Source organism: Peromyscus eremicus, chromosome 4, assembly GCF_949786415.1.
Source record: "Peromyscus eremicus chromosome 4, PerEre_H2_v1, whole genome shotgun sequence".
In the NCBI taxonomy this organism is placed as follows: Eukaryota; Metazoa; Chordata; class Mammalia; order Rodentia; family Cricetidae; genus Peromyscus; species Peromyscus eremicus.
This window is the reverse complement of record NC_081419.1, coordinates 23647398-23671487: the sequence shown is the minus strand read 5'-3', so window position 1 is coordinate 23671487 and position 24090 is coordinate 23647398. Positions and strand designations below refer to the sequence as shown.

Genomic DNA, 24090 nt, shown 5'->3' with positions numbered 1-24090 from the left:
ATCACAAGATTTTCCTTGCAGAATTGAGTTGATCTGACAATTCCAGTCTAGAGGACACACTTTACTACAAACAGCTTTACATACCACATGTTCTTGCAGCCCAGTCCATTGAAATGGTGAGCCTCCACTGCATCAAGTGTTAGTACTTATGTGTTTAAACTACTGTGCAAAAAAAAAAAAGACACCCCAAAAGGGAGTTGTACATACAGAAAAGTTCAGAAGCACAATTAACTAGTACCTTCAGTATGGCAAATAGTTAAAATTTTCATTGTAGGCAAGCATACAATGGGTCATACTGAAGCAAAGAAGACTGTGAAAGATACTTATTTTTATCAGCCAAACTAATACATAAATAACTTGACTCTTGAACATGGACTGGATGCTTGTAGAAGTGAGATTTTGAACTTGAGGGTCTTCCCCACAGTTGGCAACAGCACAGTAACCTTCCTCTTCACTGTGAGTCCTCTCCGAGGATTTTCACTATGACTTTCTTGAAGTCCTTAAGTCTTCACCTGATACCTCTCCCCAAGCCAGGAAGCAGTCTTTGGGACTCTTCCAGCCTTCTCTAAGCCAGGTTAGTAGCAATCTGGAAAACCAGTACACTGCTATTTAAAATTATAATTATAATTATAATGATTCCCTTGGGTGCTAAAATCACAGCTCTCCTCCAATTGTTTCCAAAAAAATAGGTAGGTAGATAGATAGAAGGATAGATAGATAGATAGACAGGTAGATAGACAGACAGATGATAGATAGGTAGATAGATGATAGATAGACAGATGATAGATGATAGACAGATGATAGATGATAGATAGGTGACAGATAGATAGACAGACAGACAGATAGACAGATAGATTGTGCTAACCTAACCAGTAAACACCTAAGAGGTCAGGTGGTTCCATCTTTACTATTCACTCCTTGTCTCAGACTTAACGCACACAATGCACTGCTGGTACAAAGATGGTTCCTTTTTACCAAACTCGGTTGCTATTGAGATGGCAGAGGAACTGCATCATGACTTCAAAGCACAGAGAAAGCAGAGGAAGTCATTAAGAAGAAAGGAATACATTTCCCCCCTCTGACACTGTTCATCCACCTGATATCTATCTTGGTGACCTTGACTGACCAAACTCAGAACTACTACCTCCCGACCGGAGAGATGCATTTTCAAGTGTCAGGGCATGAAAAGTGTTCAGTTCTCTTTCTCATGGCTTGCAATCACTAGCCTTTCCACAGGAGCCCATCCACTCCATGTGGCTCCCTGGACACACAGTTTGTAGTGTTCAAAAGGTCAGTGATCTGCCCTGTAGAGCTCTCTTCCTTGAACTTGCACAGCAGGATTGAAGCTCTGGTCACACTTGACTTCTCTGCCCACGTTGCAGTGTTCAAGACACTGCACTGCTGGGGTGGCCAGCGCTCTCTGTTGCTATGCGTTTTAGTTCTTTGTATGTTTGAAGATTTTTTTCTCATGTTATTTGCGTGCTTTGAAATGGCATAAAATGAGCTGTTCTTAATAAGACTGACATCACTCACTAATAAATTTTCTTGTAAGTTTTCGAGGCAGATTTTGGCACATATTTAGATATTCTAGCTTTTCTGAGTTGTTTTGGTCATTTTCCAAACTATCAGAAAAAAAAAACAACAAAACTTTGATGTAGTTTGGTTGAAATTTGATCTCCTCTGTATCTGGTTTGTACTGCATGGTCTGTTTTATGTTCTTTTAACTTAGATTTTTCAGAGTTGTTTTAATTTAATTTTTTTAATTTATCTATTTATTTTACATCCTGGCTGCAGTTTCCACTCCCTTCTCTCCTCCCCAAGCCGCGCCGTGCCCCCCCCCCCCCCAGCCCCTCTGTTCTCATCTCCCAATCCACTCCTCCTCCATGTCTGTTTAGGAAAGGCCAGGTCTCTCATGAGTATCACCAAAGCACAGCATATCAAGTTGCAGTAAGACTAAGCACCTCCCCTTGTATTAAGGCTGGGCAAGGTGACCCAATATGAGGACTGTGTTCCCAAAAACCAGTAAAAGAGTCAGAGACAGCCCCTGTTCCCACTGTTAGGAATCCCACAAGAGGATTAAGCTAACTGTCACATATATGTAGATTAATTCCTCATAAGATTATTTATTTTCTGAAGAAGTATCTCTCAATTCAGTAATACTTTTACTTGAATGTTTTTCTTAATTTTATCATTCTTGTTTCAGAGTTTCGGTTTTCTTAATTCTATTTAGACATCTAAAGATACCTTTTGCAGGGCTGGAGAGCTGAGTCAGCATGTAAGGCTCCCCACTACTGCTCTTTCAGAGGACCCAGCACCCACATGGTGGCCTCCAGCTGTGTGTAGCTGCACTTTCCGGGGTACTGACCTCCTCTTGTGGTCCCCATGGGCACCAGGCCAGCATGTGGTGCACAGAAACACATGCAGGCAAAACATCCATCACATTAAAAAAAAAAACAACTAAATTTAAAAATGTAAACTATATATTTAAGTGCAGCATTATTTTACTTTCTTTTTCACATTAAAATTTAACATGCTATGCATGTGCCTCTGAATATTTCTTTAGTTGCATAATGTTATACACATATTCATTTTATTAGTTTCTAGTAAAAGAAAAATAATGGAAAGGAATGTTATTTTAATGGGTAAGTTTTTTTTTTTTTTTTTTTTTTTTTTGGGTTTTTCGAGACAGGGTTTCTCTGTGTAGCTTTGCGCCTTTCCTGGAACTCACTTGGTAGCCCAGGCTGGCCTCGAACTCACAGAGATCCGCCTGGCTCTGCCTCCCGAGTGCTGGGATTAAAGGCGTGCGCCACCACCGCCCGGCTTTAATGGGTAAGTTACCTGGAGTATTTTATTTAACTTTTTGTTATTTTTAAGCTTTACTACATTCTATTCAACTTTTGTATCTAGGATTAAAATATTTTTACTTTAATATAGCTGATAGTTCCTTATTTTGAATCTTGTGGGATGTTTAAAAATAAAACACAGATTTTTATATTAAGGATATAAATGGTAATAATGTAGATTTATTAATAATACAAAATACATGGAAAATAAATTTTTATTCTTTTGCTAATCTAAGAGTAAATTTTAAATTGTGGTAAAAATATTTATTCATATTCAAATTTCAGAATAGAATTTGTTAAATGAGACATTTTAATTATTTGTGAACTGAAAGGTGAGATTTTTCTAAAAATAAAAGTAGCAAGTAGCAAGTTTCTAATCAAGTACACAAAAATTATCTTACTAATTTCAAAACTCAAATTGCGTTTTAATTTTTTTGTTTTTACTGTTTTACTTACCATCTGTTAAATCAATAAATGGTAAAGTTTAATTTTGTTATTATATATTTATTTCTTAATCTACTTTTCTTGACATTTGTGCCTTTTCCATCTGCCAATATGGCCTTGAAACTTTATTTTTATGTGCTATATATACGGCATATCTTTTTTCAAAACACACATATAAAGTCATTCAACTATATGATTAATTATATATAATAATGAAAAAAACTAAATGGCAAAAGAAAGAAATAAATGTAGAAAGACTAAAGGTCAGTGTGTATTCTGAAGTAAACTCTTTATTCTAGACCCAAAAAGTAACTATATGAATTCTTTTTTCTAAAATAAGAATGAATTTAGTATACTATTTGAATAATAGAATGAAGATATAGACTATGTATTTCAAAATACTTACAGCACTTATTTTATTTAGCATTAGTAACAAATAAAAAATAGTCAAAATTTTTTGTCATGTAGGAAGAAAATTCTTTTACTTTTTTGAGATTTATTTTGCCATATCACTTTGCTTTTTTTGTATCATATTTCTTCCAAACTTATTTTAACATGTTAAGACAATGGAAAAATTCAAAAATAAATAATCTTAAATATTTCCTGCTTTCTCTAATTAATTTGTCACTATACTGGTTATATTTCTGCCATTTTTTTCTTTAAAATTATATAAGCTAAACAGTTGTGGTTTTCTGTAATGGTCTCTGTCTCCCAAAAAAGAGTCTTCTTTGATGAAGGTTCAGAGCTATACTTACCTGCAGGAATGAGGATATGTATTTAAAACACAATTCAAGATTATATTGTTTTGTGGAAGTGGCAGTAGTGAGGTTTCCTCTAGGTCCCATCGCCTCACTAGGACTGGTTACCTAAGCTTCCAGTACCGTGCGGGAATACCTTCCTGTTGAGTGGCCCTAAGGTCTAAATTATAGTTGTTGCTTATCACCAGGATATGCCTGCCACTATTACATTTTCTTGGGAAGTCTTGTCATGCTGATCATTGTTGTGGCTTACAGGTATCATAGCTGGGTAGGATTATTGATTGTTTTTCTCTTTTGCAAGCTTACACAACACCTTCCAATATGAAAGCTAGTCCTCAGGAAGGTGACTTGTATCTGGGATGCATAGTATCCTTAGGAATCATGAGGAGAACAACTGAACATGGGGTACCAAGCCCAAATTTATGTACCTACACACAAGCCTGCGTCGAAGGCTCAGGGAACCTCAGACATCATGGAAGAAAGGGTGAATAATTATAAGAGCCAGAGGACCAGGAACTCTGCTACAAGACTGTGTCTTCTATATAGAACAAGGAAGCTGTACCCGTAAAATCTTAACAGTAAGGTTCCTAAACAATGACAGCACCAAATGACGTGCCATTGTGAGTAAGGGAAATCACATGGGTATATACCCTTATATGAAGAGTGGCAGTTAATGACTACTGAGAAAGGGAGAATCAGTCTTCTCCAGGGATGACCCCCCCCTAATTGGTTATCAAATACCAAGTAATTAGCCTTAAAATATGTTTGTAGCAAGCAACACTAAGTAGACACTAGCAGAATTCTAGTCAGAGTCCCTCCCTAGCCAAGTAATTCACATTGTTGGTTGATTTAAATATTGGATTCATATGTTACCTGCATAGCTTTCCAAATATTGCAAAGTAATGGTATCTCTGTGTGATTCTACCCTGATTTACTACACACTTAGCTCAGTTGTGAAAAGAACTGAAGACTAGTTCCTTTCTAGACAATCCCTTAAAGCACCAGTTGTCTTCTATACTTCAGACTGAAGAGTAGGGATCAATTACTAGCAAATAAGAGTCCTTGAGCTTCCCAACGACAGTGATTACATAGGAAGCCTACTGAAACATTCTTTCTACCTTACTTTGAAAAGATCAATTTGCTTCCCTTTCTTTATTTACGTCTCATCAAAATGCTAATAAATAATTCCTTTTTCAGTTAAATTCCTGCAGTTTCCTTGTAATTCTATTTTATTTCTGAAGCCTAGCACCCAAAATATGGTAATCCAAGTTACATAATTATGCTAGGAAGCCGGGTTTTCTGCTCTCCCCTGAGACATGGCATGTGCAAAGATGAATTCATTCGATCAGATTTGTCATGAAGAGCTTTGCTCTAGAAACAAAGAATGTGATCTCTTTGATCTCTTCTTCACAGTCTTTTTCTTTTTTTTGGATTGGCTAAATTTGTTTTAACTTAGTATAGTAACATGATATATTTATGTTGGTGCATTGTTGATTGGGAATCAAGACTTTGTAGATGGAAATTGAGTGAGGGCAGATATATAACACATACCAAGAAGTATAGCCTTTATTAAGGCACTCAATAAACTTTGCCTCCAAAATCCCAAGGTCATCTTTGAAAGTATGGTAATTTATGGAGATTTTAATCATTTATCTTTATGGTAATGTTTTGTTAACCAAATTGTGAATATTTTTCAAAATATAAAGGAGAATCCATCATGCTTGTATTAATGCTATTATTAACATTTATTGCATCATGCCCTCCTATAAATTATTTAACCAAATTTATGCTTCCAAAAAACCCTGTGAGGTAGGCACTATTACTGACATTTTAAAAACTGCAAAACAGAGACTAAGTGAAATTGAGGGGCTGAATTAAAGCTGGGAGAGTTGGTAAACTCTTGCTCCCTCAGCCTCACCCCCATTGTTAGCAGTACCATGGAACAAGGTGGTAGCCCTAGGATGTGATGCTAGATGGCTTGGTTTCATACTCATACTTTGGCTTCCTTGGTGTGACTTTGCAAACGTAAATGACACTTCAGTGTCTTCATTATACCTAAGAAGTAAAAGGGAAGTAATAATCATACCTCATATAATAGTGGAGAGGATTAAAAGAGAGATCTCTTTTATACTTGGTTTATTGCCTAGAGCTGGTAAGTATTTCAAACTATGTCTATACAGTGTCTTTCTGCTGTGGAAGACATGACAACTTTGTTCTTACAGTACTTTTCACAATGAGACATAGCGGTAATCCAAGAACGGGAATCAAAGGATTCTATTCATGTTACACAGTTTTTCAATGAAAATGCTTAAGCTTGTCTCAAATTCTACTTTATTGTCCCAGAATTTTCTCACAGTAGTCACTTATTACACTTACTTATTTATTAAGATAAATTATAGGAAGACATGACAAACAATTAGACTTATATAGAACAATTATAAATAGAAACTTTGTGAGAGTTCTGTCTCACTTGTATATTTCTCCCCCGCTGCCCTATGATCAAACGAACCCACTCATTTAGAGTTGCCGGGGCGTTGAGAAAAATAAATTTGACAGGAACATCATTGTAGACTATTCCTATAAGGGTGCACCTCATCACACAGCATGTTACACATGCATCTTTTACATAGTTATCTTTAAACTGTTTACTTGGCACATCAACAGGCAGCTGGTGGAACAAATAGGAAATCGTGGGAAGCACATTCATTTTTAAAGTGTTAATGCACCCAATCCAAGAGACAGTAATGTGCTTCCATCCGTTAAGATCCCTTTGAATGTTTTGGATTGGAGGACCATAATTTAAATGAAATGCATTATCCAACCTGGAAGGTATTCCACATCCTAAATATTTAATTGATTTCTCCATCAGGGGAAGATGAGCCTACACAATAGGCAGACCCTATCTTTAAGTGTCCGATTAATAGTGTCTCTAATTTAGGGTAATTTAGGAGTTTACAACTTATAAAATGGCTCTGTCTTCCACATTCCTCCCAAAGTACCAAGAGGATTGTGCCTGGATTAATTGCAAACAGCAGACAACCCTCTGTGCATAATGAAAACTCAAGAGTCAGCATCATCAGCCATGCACCTATAATTTGGGATCTCATCTAAATATTTTTCACTAGGGACTTTACTTCCAATGGAAACTCAAGGAGCGGAGCAGGAAAGTTGTAATTGTTGCATCTCCCAATTTAAAAAAGTTTAACGAGTCAAGTTCGTTCCTGCTGAGTTTTACTTAGTTGGGTCTTAGCTAACCGAGTGAGGAAGATAAATCAAGCTGCTTGTAGGTTTTCCTAATGGTGCCAAGTTTAGCACCCTGAGGACTGGGGGACCGTCTACTCCTGCACTTGTGAAGAAGAGAAGTGGAACAAGACTGTTGGTGGCTGTGACTCCATGAGAGTGACGTCTTACCGTCTACTGCACTCAGTCATTTCTAGACAAACACTTAAGTTCCAGGAGTTTCTGGCCATTTTCTGTCAGAAAAACTATAAGGGGAAAATCTTAACAGTCTCATAAAAATCAGTGCCACAGATATCAGTATTATTTAATGAGTTTACTAGGAAATGGTAAAATATGAGTTTATAAGTGCAAAAATAACATTGAACTGTACCTATAATGTGACTACTTTTGATTTTGTGAAGTCTGTCCAATTTTAACTGTTTGTAGAGAAAAAGAAGTGGGTGCTCTGCTGCTAAGCTTCATTTTATGATTTGAAAGAAGAAAGTAAAAAATATATAATAATAAATAAATATTAATAATAAATAAATAAAATTGATAGTATATCCGGTATATAATGTTTAGTATTGAATGTATCTTTCCCATTGTACTTTCTTTCTGTCTTCTTGAAGAACTACTTTGTAGACAGCTTAATTTTTGTTCAAATATAAATTAGAATCAATTTTCTGGGGAGAAATAATCAGTATAGCTCCTGTTCTCCACAACAAAGAAATTACATTTGTAGACATATTCTAGAAATTTAAATCCCCCAATACTCCTTTGAGCAAGTCCAAGGAGATTTGGAGACTGACGGTTTTGTACTTTGCTATTCCCAGGGGCTCATGCGTGATCATCTTTACTGAGATTTATTCCCATCCCTGCTGAATTAATATGCATTTTAGTTAACTAATCTTGAAACAACAGGAATAAAGTTTATCCAGGTCTTTTATACCTCAGAGAACAAAACAAATACTACAAATCTTTAGAGAGAAAGGATATACAAGAGGGCTTGAGGTGAAGATTTCAAAGCAAATACTCTTTAAACGATGTGCAAATTACCTCGGCGCTTGAGCATGATTTATGAAAGGGGATTAGCTCACTGGAATAAGAACCAAGTTTAAACTGATGGGTTTCAAAGTCAAAGATGAGAAGTAGTTACAAGACAAGGAAGGAGGAAAGCAACAATAATTTAGAGAAGTGATTTGGTTTAATTTTTCCCCTGAATGGATTTGCCTTACATTGTCACAAATTACTATTGCTAACTGCGGTATAAACAGTACATTTGTGCTTTAATTTTCTATAAAGTTTGAGTTTAATAAGTGACTAATGCTCTGCTTATCATACTAAAAATATAACTGTTAAGCAATGAAAAATACTGTAGCTAGAAGGTCAGCTTGTGAAAGTTTGGGGGGGAGAGAACATTTTCCTTTCTATTCAGAAAGTTACATATACACCAGGAGAACACAGACACTCCAGGATTCCAGCATGTTTTCCCAGTGACAGTTTAATGGCTTCTTGGAAAATACATGAAAATGATGACTTTTCTATCATCACAAAGATTGTTATGTGATAGAATTTGGGTGTGTGTTTGTTCAAATAGTGAACAATGGCAGATTAGACAGGTACAAAAATAAATCGTTTTTTTGCAACCCAGATTTCATTGTTCAGTATGAGTTTTGATATATAGAAGAAAAAGTATAAGACAGCACAAGGGATGATGGTGTTGATAATGAATCCTGTCTAGAATATGAGGTTGGAGCTGAAGATACCTGTGAATGAATGTTTGTTTCGATGTAGCACTGGTATATTCTGCATACAGGTTAGTATTCTGAGTGTGTTAGCGATGGACATGAGCACAACTCTTCAGAGACATGGAGCATCATCAAGTGAGTGGCCTGTCTAAAATGGTTCCTAAAGTAAATTGTTTGAAGAAATTGCCAGAAATCCTCTGGTGGAGAACTTTGAAGTTATCATGACTATGTGTCTTCAATTCAGGGAGAGAGAAAAGAATACAAGGCTGATAGCACAGCAGGAGTAAGCACCTTTCTCTGCGAAAGGGTTATTTTCAGACATCTTGAACCCTAGTCACCTGGGTGGACAGCAAAGGAATCCTTTAAATAAGTCCTTTAAATAAAAATTTTATTGACTTTACAATAAGAAAGATTATTATGTGAGTTCACTTCTTAAAATACCTTAATCACCTACCATTATGGAAGGTAAAGAAATTTTTAATGTTTTCACTCACGAGTGATCAATGCGTCTTGACTAACATTCTGGATTTTGCCCAGTAAAAAATGAGTTAAACAAAATTCTTTAGGTTCTCGGCCAAATCTTTCCATGGAAATCAGCTACGCTCAATTTAAAAATAAGGCACAGGATAGCAACAACAAATTCAGGCACTTACTAGAAAAAAAGAATGTTCAGTACTCCTGTGTAAGCTTCCCTAAGTGAAGATATCCAGACGGTACAGGCTGTCTTCTCACCGCACAAAATGACATTTTAAGAGACTTGATATTTAGGAACAACTTTTTAGTAAAATTCATTGAGAAGACATTTATCCTTTGTCCATTTTGGTCTTTACTTCCTAGATTTACAAACATGAGGTGATGTTTTCTCTCAGAAATAATCACTATCAGTTTTTCCTAGAGATGAAATCATATGCTCCTAGAAAGCTTCGACAGACCTCATTCTAAGTTTGCCCACTCTGTTTATGGAAACTCAAATGTGAGTCTATTTTTGTTTTCTTTGCACCTTTTCCAAACAACTTAACTTAAGTATAGCTTGTTGAGCCTTGGTTGTTTTGGCAGGCACCACCGAAATGCTAATAAGCTAGCTCTAGGTAGTAATACAGCAGCTGAGCCGTGAATCATCTAGATTAAGATATCTAACCTGAAAGGTTGATGGGAAGTGAATTACAGTACTCAAGCACTAACACAAAAAGTAAGTCACCTAAAGAATCAAATATCATTATTCTTGCCCTTCGAGAAGTGAATTAACTACCAGAGGATACTTTTGGGAATTTATATTCTCGGAACAGGACTTGTGTGGAAGGTGAAAGATAAACAGAATTTCAAATCCACTCTGCATGTGGAATTCCAGAAAATTAGTGGAATATTTCACGGACTTGCTGATATGACTGGTTTATTATCTGTTTAATTTGATGAGTTTGGTTTAATTGTAGGGTCATGTTTGTGTTATTGCTGCTGTCTTTTGTCCTGCCATTTCAGTGTTCAGGGTATGGTGATGGCTGTAGTGCAAGCAATTGTGCACAGGAAGAGTAGCTCTTGATTCTGTAGAAATCTATGAGATGAAATGAGTATTTACCGTCTCAAGCCACAGGAAATGGCCAACTCAACTCTATGCAGGATAGATCAGACAGTGCTTCAAAGTGCTCAGGCTCTGGCCTTTTGCAAACTGATTTAGGGAGGGTTTTTTTTTTTATGTGGTAAAGTATTTATCAGACTTTAATATGTATATAGCTTACCTATTAAAATGTAGTCTCCTGGGACTGGTAGATGACTGAGTTTGTGCTTTTCCAGTGGACTAGAGTTCAGTTCAAAGCACCCATTTCAGGTGACTCACAACTACCTGAAAAATCAGCTCCATGAGATCTGATATCCTTGTCTGGCTTTCTAGGGTACCCACAGGCATACGCAATACACATAAATAAACCATAAAATAATGATTTTTAAAGAAATGCAGTCTCTGCTTAGTGTGTTTGGGTTGGGTCTTAGGAACCCAGTCTTTCCTATTACCAAGTTCCCAGGATATGATTGTCACTGGTCCCTTGACCACATTTTGTGTAGCAAGACTGTAAGTTCTGAAAACCAGTGGTTATATACAAACTCTGCTGAACTTTCTATCTTATATTTTTGAAGACACAGAAGAAATGGAATTTTTGGAACTGTCAAGAATCCTTCCAATATGTTTCAGGAAAACCTGCCACCTTCTCAGAAATCGTTGGAGTCTGTTTCTGTTCCCACTGCTCGCTTGGGCCTGCAGCATCTGTTACTTGGTCTGCTGCAGCATTTTCTTACCTCTGATCTTTCATTGTTTTCTCTCTGTAGAAATGGTTACTTTACGAAACCAGACCTGTTGTTCCTGTTTGTTTTTTTTTGCCTACATTGTAGCACTTTATTACACTCCTATGGCTTTCAGTACAAAGGCCACAGTGCCAAATAGTTCATTCTCGCTTGCCAAACAGACTTACAGTTGTTGTTTCCCCAATGTTTACACCCTGTAGGTTCAGAACTCTCTACCCCTAGCCCTGTTCCCTGACTCTCTGATTTCTATTCTAATACATATTCATATTATTTCCCTATCATTCTTTCTTCTACATTTGAAAGGCTCCCACAGTTTCACAGTAGCATTAAATTTGAGGATACTTTGTTTTCCGTTTTCTGACAACCTTCCAGTTACTACTTTTATGTGCAGGATGCCATTCAAATGTTTGTTCTCTAAATACAAACCTATTTTTCTGGAACAACTTCTAGAAGGACCTTTCCCTTTACTGTGTGAACATCAGTTTGGTACTTTCTTTGGGACTCTACCCTCATTTGCTTGGTTATTTACTTATTCACTTTGTTGTTAACATGAACATACCAGTGCTTCAGACTGCTTTCTAAACAAATAGGACGGGAAGAAGTAAGCTTCAGAAGGTCAAGCCATATTTCCCTTAGGAACTCACAATCTAGTGGCTCAGGGTGATTCTGGAATAAGTAAACGATGAATTCCTTGGTCAGCTAGGATTATCTCACCCAGACAGAATGGTATCTTGGATACAGGGCACATGGTGGGTATCCAGGTATGTCTGATAGTTGTTCAACAGACTTGACTTTCATGAAATAAGACATTTAGAGACTTTCACTTTATTCCTTATAAGATAATAAAGGCCCATATATTTGAAGGACATTATTCCCTATGGCATACCAAATCCCTTAAGGAAACAGAAAATAAAATGTGATATCCCAACTCAACTGAATGATTGAAGTATATCTTGGACAGATTATGCATTTGCTTATTCTGCACTTATTTTATAGCAAAATATATAGAAAGATAACTAACACTGAAGACATTTCAAAAATTATATGGAAATCTACCACTGTAGAAGCTTCCTAAAATTTATACATAAATATTTATAAAAAGATTTTAAATGGAATTACTCTATAGTAGGGCAACAGTATCTCTACTAGACACTAGAAGATAACAAATACTAAATGTAGCACCAAGAACAGGTTACCTCTTTTGGAGTTATTGGCAAGAAGGCCCATAGACCATCCAAACAGGTTATTTCCAGTGCTCTTGGTTATTCTCTAGAACATGATGGTAAGACCCTGTTGCTGAAGGCACCACACACATGAAGAAACCAAGCTGGTACTGACCTGGAAGCTTTAGATTCATTGGATAGCCTTCATAGTACTAAAAGATGTTATGGATGTTACCAGAGGAAAAACAGAATCACTGATCTTAACCAGCTGTGAACTGTACAGTAATGACTGGCTTTGCAACACATGCCAGCTCTTATGTACAATAGTGACATGAATATCATGTGAGTAACCAACCATTTTCTTTTTGGAGTTAGGGCCCCTTCCATAAGTTGGAACCCATACCTGGAACTGTTATCAGGACTAAGAAACTGTGCTTAGACAGGTTACAAGCCCCAGGGGAGAACTTACAGTTATTACTCTTTTAAATGGACATGACACTAAAATGACTCTTAATGATTTATCATTAGTACCCATAGATTGGTGTATGTGTCAACTATCATCAAAAAGCTTCTTTGTGCAGTATATGGCAATTAACACAGAGACTAGTCAAGGTGCAGAGAATAAAGACCCTGGAATATTCAACTCTAAACCAGATATCTATATTAAACAACCTCCTCTGAAGGCTTAGTGATAAATTGTGGAGGAGGAAGAAGAAAGAGCGGAAGAGCCAGAGGTGGTGGATGTCTACAAGGAAACAGTATCTTCTGGACACAAGAGGGCAGGGGCTCACATGAGCTCACAGCAGCTGAGAGGGCATGCTCAAGACCTCCACGAGCTCAGGTGGGCCAGAATGAATGCCAGCACGGATGGCGAAGCAAACACCAAGTCCCACCCTGCTTCAGCAGCCTTTGACAGCTGAGAGACAGTGGGAGAAAAAGAGCACGTTTTCCTTCAAAGTGAAGACCCAGGTGGGTTAGCCGTCGTCTAGTGAAAACCATAAATTCAAGAATATATGGAAGTGGATCAGAATACATTGTATGAAATTATCAAAGAACTAATGAAAATGAGTTAAATAAGTTAAATAAACATTTTTGCTCTGGGCTCTAAATATAGAAACTGGTGGATTTATAGTAGACAAAATTAGGAATACTTTACTCAAAATTCACTCATAGAAATCATTTTATCAAGTATTTATATAACAATATAAAATTTACAAATGCCTTAGATATACTTAAACTATGATTTTACATTACTCTTACATCTAGTGCATATATTTCCATCATATCAATATTTTTCTTTGTGTTATTTAATAATTACATTGAAATATCTATTATATTTATGTAGCAATTCAGTTTTAGCACATTTAAAAATGTATCTAAATCATATAGCTGTGTATTTTGGGTTAAGAATGGTACTCAAGCATATAAAGTTGAAAAGCCAGTGTATTAGCATCTGTCCCAGTTAGCCTTAATCGTCAATTTGACACACCCTAGAGTCCATTGAGAAGGGAGTCTTAATTGAAATGCTGCCCCAATCCAACTGATTCATAGGCAAGTCTGTTAGCATCTTTATTGTTAATTGATAAAGGTTTCAGCCCACATTGTATGTTCCATTCCCTGGGCAGGTAATCTTCAAATGTATAAGAAAGTTAGCTAAACATGAGCCAAAGAGTGAACTAGTAAGTGGTGTTACTCCATAGTTTCTGTTACAAGTTCCTGCTTGAGTCCTTGTCCTGACTGCCTTCAATGATGGACTATGACCTGAAATGTGAGTCAAATAAACTCCTTTCTCACCTATGAAACCAAACCAAATCAAATCAAAACAAAGGTACTCAAAACTTCTAACTCTTACACCCATATTTCTTATATAATTCCATCTACCTTTTAAAAAATGTGATGAGGATGAGAATTTCTGCAACTCGTAATTTTGGTTGGATTTCTATAAATAGGCTCGAGAGAATTATCTTCATAGTTTACAAAAATTGTCAAAACTATTACCTTTCCTACATTGGAAATACCATTATATTTTACTGACTCAAATATAATGTTAAAAATTTAAAATCAGTGCACATAAAAAAGTCTCAAGAATGGGTATGAACCATCACCATTCTTTAAAACACAATAGAACGTTAAAATAGAATATTGAGAGATGTGGCCTGAGCTGAGACTAAGGGAAGTTAGCTGCGGGGGGTGGGGGAGTGGGGGGTGGGGGGGGGGTGGGTAGATGTCAGCAAGCTAAGCTGTGGATCAGGGTCATTATATCATTTCCTTGGAAAACAAATTGAGAGCCCCAGGCTTGGGGGGTGGGTACACCTTGAGAAGAAGGCACAGACAATGAAGAACTGATTACAAAGGTACAGTGGAATTATGTCTTCCTATTGTACTATTTTGAGTGGAAACATTTGAAAAGCAATACAGGAAGTAGGTAGAGGAGAAGAAACTGTTTTTACTCTTCAAGCTCAGTTTTGGGCTCTGGAAGATACTATGTCTGATAGAAGGATATTTTTTGTTTCTGTTTCCTTCTTTGTTTTCTAAAAGTGACCTTGAACATAATATGTAAAAGAGAATGGTCTGGAACTTCTGATCCTCTAGCATGTGTCTCTTGAGTGCTAGGATTATAGGTGTGTGACACCATGATTAGTACCCACCACAAAATCTTGGTCTTATATTTACTTATAGTCATGACATTTCACATTTTGTCTACAGTTTTAAGCCAATCAATTTTGTGTACACATAGGATACATCCATTTTCAGCAAGAGAGTTAAAGAGTAGGGATGTTGCCTTTAGTTATTATTTAAACAATCAAAATATCCATGAACAATCTAAGAAAATAAAGATCTTGATGTTATAGATCACATTTTTTAATAAATTTCAAGTAATATATTGGTTGTTTTTAGATTTATGTCATATTGTTTAGTGGAACTAGTACCTGACATTCCTTAAAGGATGGGAGATACACTATGAGTAACAAGAAACAAACTTATTTTCTAAAAACACACTGAAGATTCTATACTTACAATGAGTACTTTTCCAAACATATTGGGGAACCCATTCCAACATCCTACAAAATACCTTAAAAAGAAAGTTACATTCTTTTAGGCTTTTGAGGAATCATAATACAAGTAGTCTAGAGACAAAGTGAGTGGGTGGACCACATGAATCTTGAGTACAGAAAGAATAAATGATCTTTTGCATCCAAAACAGTGTTTTCTCAACACAGAAAGCTGAGAATGTAAGAAAGCTTCAAATATCATGCTTAGAAAGGGCACTTTAAATTTAGTTGACAATAAAGAGTGACAATCCTATGCTTAACTTCATAATAAAACTGTTAACATGTGCCTATCCTCTGTCATGGAGTAGAGAGGATAAAACTTTTAGAGGAGTTCAAAGAGTATTATTTTCTTTTGTTTATAATCACAACAGTGTACTAACATTTAGGAAATACTGCTGGAGAGTAGAGCAAAGAGCCCTCTGGATTTGGCCTATTATTGAAAGAAAGTTGACGCTTGACCTAATGAAATCAGAAATTGATTAACTGCAGTTCATCTAAGGAGAAATATGGTAACAGTGTTACTGCCAGGGTCAAGAAGTAGATGGGGTGATCTAGTGACGGAACACCCAAAGGGTTACAGGGACTTGAGAACAGCTCATGCTTCAAGATGCATGGCCTTGGATGCCCAAAGGGCAGAGGGTAAGATCAGCTCCCTAGATGGGAAAGAAGAGATTCATCAGAACTTGCTTTGCTCAGCTCACAACTAAGTCCTAGTATCTAATGATTCATAGGGAACTAAATGTTTTGAAGAAATTATAGTCTCTGGGTTCTACGAAAGTTGAGATTGCTGCTAGCTATCATGAAGACACATAGCAGAATAGGCAAGGTCACATAGGTGCCTGGTATAGTCTTGAAACTTTGTAAATAACAGTGTTTGGACAAATGTATTCAGATGCCTGGTTATCAATAATGTATTTAATCTTTAATGTCTTTCTTTTCTGAATTTAAACACTAGCCTCAATAACATTTTAATGTATATTTTATAAGTCATCTGAACTATTTTTCAACAAAGAGCTTTAATCTACGGAATATGATCAAATGAACAGATAGTCTTTAAATAACTGAAATTATTGATTTTTTAAAATATTTTTGTTCAATAGTTTTCCTCAAGTGCTATTGAGTAAAACTGGTGCCACAAGTGACATTCTTTATTTTTTGGGGCGTAGGGGGGAGGGTTGAGGGGGGAAACTAAGGTGAATGACCATAGTACTTTATTAAGAGGATTTGTCCTTCCAATTTTCCAATGACATGATAACCCATAGTAATCTATGCAAACATTATGAGTTTTTTTCAGGTAAGATCTTTTATTTTTTTTCATAACTAGATTTGATTTATCTCTGAAAAGTTTAATATTGTTTTTTTTCTTTCTTGGCAGATGGCTTATTCATCTTATTATTTTCAAGCATTGGCAGGGTTATGCTGTTTCATATAAAATTCATAATAAGAAAACCTTTACGATATGTATTTTTATGAATCTCCAGGACAGGCTTCTCAGTGTGTGTCTAAAATAACTGCTAATTACATGTTTATCTGAGAAAATAGTATGACTTTTCAATTTGGGATAATAACAAACATATTACAAGTTTTCTTAATTATATATTTATTAGAAAGGCCATAAGGGTCATAAGGATAAAAAAAAATACTGGTTTGGGGGAAGAGTAGAGTTAAAAAATGAGTTATCAAGATTGTATTTAAAAGGTCTTAATATTAATCATAAAGAAAATTAGATCTTTCCTTGAAAGTTTTCATATTACAGTTTTAAAATGTGAATATTCTTCTACTGAATTACAGAAATGCCTAATTTCTAACTTTGTGCATGTCAGTGTTTAATTGAAAAACATTAAAATATAAACAGAAAAGATGAAAAAGATAGTATCATTATAAATTGTATATTCACCACCTAGATCCAGTAACTTAGTTGTTGGGACGATATCAGACTTAATCTACCATTATATCCATATCTTGCCTTGCTGGAGACTCATTTCCTGACATGCTGCAAAACCTTCCTTTCCACACTTTGTCTTTTCTGCCCCATACTGTTCATCCTGGTTTAGAGGTACTACATCACTTTCCTGCCACTTCTGTGGGGTTGTTAGTTAGAACCATTCTGAGATCCTCTTGGCTTTGGTGGAATTGTTGTAGGTCTGAAAGACTAGGAAACAAGCTGTATGGAAATGATGTTACTGGGAAGTCCCAGTTCTAGGGGCCAAAGGTATGGTAAACTCAGACTGAAACATTCCTGACCTGTACATGGCCACAGAAGGTCCAATGTGATTTGTGCCTTATATATGATTTCCTATATGTGTAGGAACGTGGGTCAAGATCTGAGCAACCAGTTTACAATGAGACCATACCTTCAGCTATTGCTGATGACAAATATGATTATTTAGAGCATTACAAAATATCACTGCTTGTCTATCAAATTTGTTTTCACTCGGTATGATAATGGTTACTCCAGAGTACAATAAAGGTTTTCAGATGTTTAACCTTCAGAATTGTATTAATATCTCATTCAAGACATCTATCCCTGTCTTCATTCCTGTAACCTTGTTATGACATACCATCATTAAGGTGTATGAAACTGAGAAAACTGCATTGAAATACTTTTAGGATTTTGCCAAAATGTATTTTTTTTAAAGATTTATTTTTTATTATTATGTATACAGAAGAGGGCGCCCGATCTCATTACAGATGGTTGTGAGCCACCATGTGGTTGCTGAGAATTGAACTCAGGACCTCTGGAAGAGCAGTTGGTGCTCTTAACCTCTGAGCCATCTCTCCAGCCCCGCCAAAATGTATTTTTATCTTATTAAAAAACCCAAAGGGAAATGCATTTTATTTTAGTTCTTTTACCATGTGACTTTTAAAAGATGTTAATTTTGAGTTTGTACATTTATAAGGTTGAAGATGTTGTATATAAAATTTATCCTTCGCACTTGCAGATTTTATAGTGTGGCAATTTTGTAGTCATGAGATTACTACAGAAGGGCCACATTTTCTATCTGTTTGTTTGTCTCTCTGTCTGTCTTTATTTGAAGGCAAAGACAAGTGAATACAAGAATTTTGTGTACCTTTTAGTGGTATTTGCTAAGAAGCAACATTCATATTCAGTGACTGTGAATACGGGAATAAACCAGAGCTTTGTCTGAAGTACTTGCTGGATGCTGAAGCTTTCCATTAACCAGGACTTCTTAATGACATGCTCTTCTGGGCATTAAATAATCAAGGGCATCTCTTGGCTCCCTTCTACTGGGTCCTGACGTGCTGCTCCCAAGAATGCCCTGGCTGCCATTTTCACCTGGTGAGGTGCCAGGGGAAGGACCAGCTGCTCATATTTAGACTTTTGCAGCTATGACTCCCGTATCCAATTCTGGCTCATCTCCTGTATTTCCTGTACCCTCAGGGAGAAGGATGTAGAGTATGTGTGCCCTGCTCCAGCCTTCCATCAGACACCACCCTTGGCTCATACCCTTCTTGGTGCCATCTGCTTGGAGACATAGAGGATAATAAAAGAGCTCCTATTTATTGAGTGCCTGCTGTGAACTAAGTATTTACATCTCTAATTTCAAATTTTCACATGATCCTAGAAGGATGTTATCAGACCCATTTTTATAGATCTGGAAAGGAACACTTGGAAAAGTTAAAAAAGCTCTCCCAAGTAATCTGATGCCATGATTATATTTGGGCCTTTCCTCTCTCCATCAGTGGGAGAGACTCTCTCTCTCTCTCTCTATCTCCTTGGAGAAATCTGTGAACACTGTGTCTGACTGACTCTTCACTTTCCATAGCAGCCTTCCCTAGGGAGCTGATCTCCTGCTCTCCTCCCAGGCTGCTGTCCTGAATTTCTCACAGAGATTTGGCCCTCTCATTGAATTTTCTGGCTTCTTGTCTGTTAGACTCAACTGATATCTTAAAATATCCGATTAGTACTTGATAGTGTTGGCAGGTTGGAATCATATTTTTGAAAGGAAAGTATATTTTAACTCAACTTTCTGAATTCACTCATTTGGGAGAACATATTTTTCCCATGTTAATCGGAAAAACTGGACAAAGAGATGACCACCTGTTAGCTGCTAATGATGTTCACATGCCTTTTAAAAAAAGTAATTCTGGCTTTATCTGCTTACAATCTTGGCGACAAAACTCGTGGGAACATCAAGGGCACAGGAAGCCAAAGGCAGCACACAGACAATACAGTTTGTGCTTGGACTACTAATAAGGAAGAAGTTACTGTGAATGTGAGTCCACATAATTATTTAATCTCCAGACAGTGACTTAAAACATAATATATGATTTCAGAAACCTAAACTTTGGGTGTTCCAGTATAAGACCTAGTTCAGAATGGTTCCTCCACACAGGGGAATTCCTACTTGAAAAAGAAGTTTTACATAAGTCAAATATAAAATATGCTAGCAGTGATTTCAGACCCATGGTCTAATTTAATATGTTGTGGATAGGTCAATCACTATGCCTTTCAAGTGAAAATGAATATACACTTAAGATAAGATGTAACTTAGTTTAAACAGTGATTAACTGTGTCCTACTTTGAAAGAAGTCTTACAACTATACATAACCAAGAAGATAAAGACAAGAAATATTTTTGAAAATTATGATTAGCATTAAAGACTAAATGGACTTTTTACTTTAATAGTAAAATTAATCTAAAAGTGTTGGTGTTTTGGTTTAAGTTAACTGCTTATACAGATTTTATTTTCACTTTTAAGCAAATGTCCACCCAAGTTCAAGTTTGAAACAAATTAACATTTATTTGTTCAAAAGCAGGTTGTGAAAGCAGATTGCTTGAGTTTGACATGTATATCTTAACTGTCTTACACACATTACCACCATTCTAGATGCCTTGGCTAACACATTTAAAATATAGGATTAAAAATGGTAATAGTTTCTTTGGATTGATGAGTTGGTATAAGATAAGTACTTGGAACAGCATCAGGGGTACAGTACTGTATTAAAATGTTGTTATATTAGTGCTGTTTTAACTTAAAAGTCATTGTATAATTAAGGGCTTGAATAAATACCTGCCTCTCCCCTTATCTTTAGACAAGAATAACTTTGCTCTCATACTAAATAAATGATTGTCTTTCCCAATGGGGAGAAAATACAAAGAAAGACTGAATATTCTTCTCATAGAATTTTTTCTAAGAAACATTCTAAACTTTTAATGTAATTACTGTTCAATACAGTGCATGTTAGCCTCAGTTTCTCAAACATGTTGTTGTGAATTTTTTCCCATTGCTTCAGGGTTTTGAAGCAAGTCAAGTTCTCTTTCACAGCTGTAATTAAATCTCTGATTTCAGATCCTCTAATCACTGCGTCACAAACCCTTGTGTGTTTACTACAAAATATTTACATCATTAACGTTAAACATGTACTCACAACTGAATTCTAACGCTGTAATCTTACCTTATACCTTATGCCATGGGAAATGAAGGGCAAAAACTCAAGAATTAAAGGAAAATATTATTGAAATGAAATTAACTCTAAATAAAATCTTTTAAAAGACATTGCTGAGTCTCCATCAATACCCCATGTACCCTGTAGACATAGACAGCAACAACCTTCTTCACCTGCAGCATTACACAAATGGCTGGCTGAATCAGCCTCGGGTAGCTGTAGAAAAGTACGTCATAGGCCTTCCAACAATGTCTTTCTTTCAAAAAGTGATCTCTATTCAACTTCTCCTGTAACATCGAGAACTGTGGATCCTAACAATTAATTCAGCTTTGAAAGACATGTTGCCACACATACACATACTTTCCTAATGACAAATGTGTAAAATGACATTTATTACACATTTTTATTTACACTACATGTATTGAAGTGTTTTAACTTACTGACTTGTTCTTAAGTTTCCAAAGCTAGGATCCAACTACATATACCTCTAGATAGAGAAAAATGGCTAAAAATAGCTAGATAGAAGTTTCAGAAAGATGCTATAGTTTTTACAACTGAGGAATTGGTTTCTCTGACACGAAATATATCTACATGTGCTTTCAGAAGTCTAGGACTCCGTTTTACTTGGTGAGATAAATGTAACCTGTTCTAATAATCTCCTTCGGTTGAGAAAGAAGCAGGATGGTTAAAAAAAGAATTAAGTTTTTTGAAGACCAGAATGTAAGTGGTATAAGTTGTTCTCATTCCAAATTCAATTGTCTTGGAAGTAGAACTTCCAAATGTATGTAACTTCACTAACCACCTCATCCAGACATTACATTTCCTGTCAACTCTGGGATATACATTTTAAATCTTCCTGGTGTTCTGGAAGTGTGGATGGATAGTTGCATAGGCTGTTGGCTTAGTGGGGCCAACTGTGGTGGTCACTTGTGTCTTTAATGTTTAAAAATCAAATGGTCAGCATGCCAGATGCGTGACATTTCCCACTCTCAAAATCAATCACCAATCTGAACTCCATGGTTATTACTCAGAGATTCAGAGGTTTGCTGTAAGCAGAGACCATGACCTTGGAACAATTATTTTCTAAAAAGATATTACCAACAATGATGTGAGCAGAAAGCCCAGACTGCCCTCCAGCGCATGATCCCTAGGTAAGAAATGGCCAAAAACCTTGCAAAGCAGTCTGGCTTTGGCTCCAATCTCGTCTTAATACATTTGTATTTCATAAGCACTGCATTTAGACAGAGGTAGAAGAAACAAGTCAGAGAAAGCACTCACTGAAAGACTTCCTGTTCTCTGGTTTCTCTTCTTTCCTGTGACTGTGGCAGTGACTCAGCAGTTCAGTACTGGAGGATCTCTGGAAACTGAACAACTCCAGGGATGGGCAAATTGGATTCTTTGGCTAGAAGTAATAAGCAGTAACTTGAATACTTTGACTGAGGAAGAGAGGATTCACCAAAATGTTTTGTGTTTTATCTTGATGCGAATTTAGCCGGACTTTGGAATAAGTTAATTATTTTGTGATAATGGCCTCTACGCTGAGCACAATGCTTACACTGAAGCATACATCTAAATAGTGCTTACTAAATGCTTTGAGTTAACTCAGTTAATCCTCTCAGGCATTCTGCAGGGCCCACATTTAGCAACATTATTAATACTAAGGAAACAGACAGAAAGAAAAGAACCCACCTTTCCCAAACCATACAGCTAGTAAATAGGATCTATGTTCAAATTCAGATTTTCTGGCCCTACACTCCATGTTTAAAGTTAATAATCCATGTGTTTGCTGTCTTTATATGGGGACTCTGTTGATAGTATGAGAAGACTATTTTAATTTGTAAAGTTTGATCTTATATGGATATAATGAAAGATTTTTAATATATTATCCTATTTTTTAGGATATTCAAAGCTCTCAAAAATACTTTTCCATATAATTTTATAAATATTAGTGAGGTGAAATTAAGTCAATAAGAAACAGCTTTAAATAATTTGAGCCTTTAAAACACATACTCTGGATGTGTTATTAAGCCAGTTTTCTGAAGTTCTAGGTATCTAACATTCATGAGACAAACATTCTAGCTTAGGGAGGAAATAATAAAAACAAGTATAAATGATTTTTATTTGTGGTGTTATAACAGTAAGTAAGGTCATAAATGCATAGATATTTACTTTCCAGAATGTATATTAGAGACTACATAAATGGAAAAATGTAAAACTGCAGTCGTTTTGAAGTGCTTGTGTGCTTTTTACAACCTCCAGTAAATGAATGCCCATGCTATTCTAGAAAAAGAACACTGCAGTTTTGAAGGATAGAAATTAAATGACATTTACCTCACAAATCCTGTCTGCAAGAAAGGTTCCTAGTGTTCTTTATTAAGCTTAAAATAGCTAATATCTCTCAGCTGTAGGATCCATTTAGATGTGTGAATGTTGTATGCCTGAAGAGTAAGATTTAAATGACTACATTTTAATTAATAAATGTAACAGCCCAAACAAATACATACCAATCTGTCAATTGCATTTTTGATAGCATGGAACCAATCCAATATGATGAAGTCAATATCTGACTGGAGAAGGAACTCATTTCCTGATGCTGTTGTGATCTGAGAGGAAAAATTGACAGGTAAGAGCACTATGTTAGATAGATTTCTTACATGAAAAAGGCCTTTTCAAGGACAAGTTTATCACATGGACATATTTACTTGTATTCCAGTAATTGTCTTTCTGGGAACTAAGGGGACTACTGTCATTTTGAACTTCTCTCTGTAAACTGTGTTTTTCATGTCATAACAAATACATGATTGTTTTAGAAATAGAAAGATTAACTCAGAGCAGGGCTAACACTGTGTTACTCCGACTTCAGGAGAAAAAAAGACAGGAAGTTGGGGGGTGCAGGCAGCGAACACATAAGTTAAAAACCAACAGAAGTGCACTGCGTGTGTCAGAACTTACTCTGTGCTGTTGGCTCTTTCCTGTCTGTTTTTTTCAAATCTAATAGTATCTCTATATTTGATTTCCTTTTATGGTAGGCTCTAAAACAGATTATTTACCAGAGACTAATGCCGACTTTTGCAAAAGGTCACTCAGATGAATAACTTTTGGCTGTTCCTGCCTTCCTATAGTAAAGCTCTACAGGAAAGTCATAAAAGACAAATTTC

At 36.1% G+C, this 24090-nt stretch overlaps 1 non-coding gene across 1 annotated transcript; it reads left to right on the top strand.

Moving 5' to 3' along the window:
• Positions 1 to 8832: 8832 nt before the first annotated feature.
• LOC131910165 (small nucleolar RNA SNORA40) lies at positions 8833 to 8961 on the top strand. The gene has a single exon (XR_009379024.1). It is a non-coding gene; the product is annotated as a small nucleolar RNA SNORA40 (small nucleolar RNA).
• The last annotated feature ends 15129 nt before the right edge of the window (positions 8962 to 24090 follow it).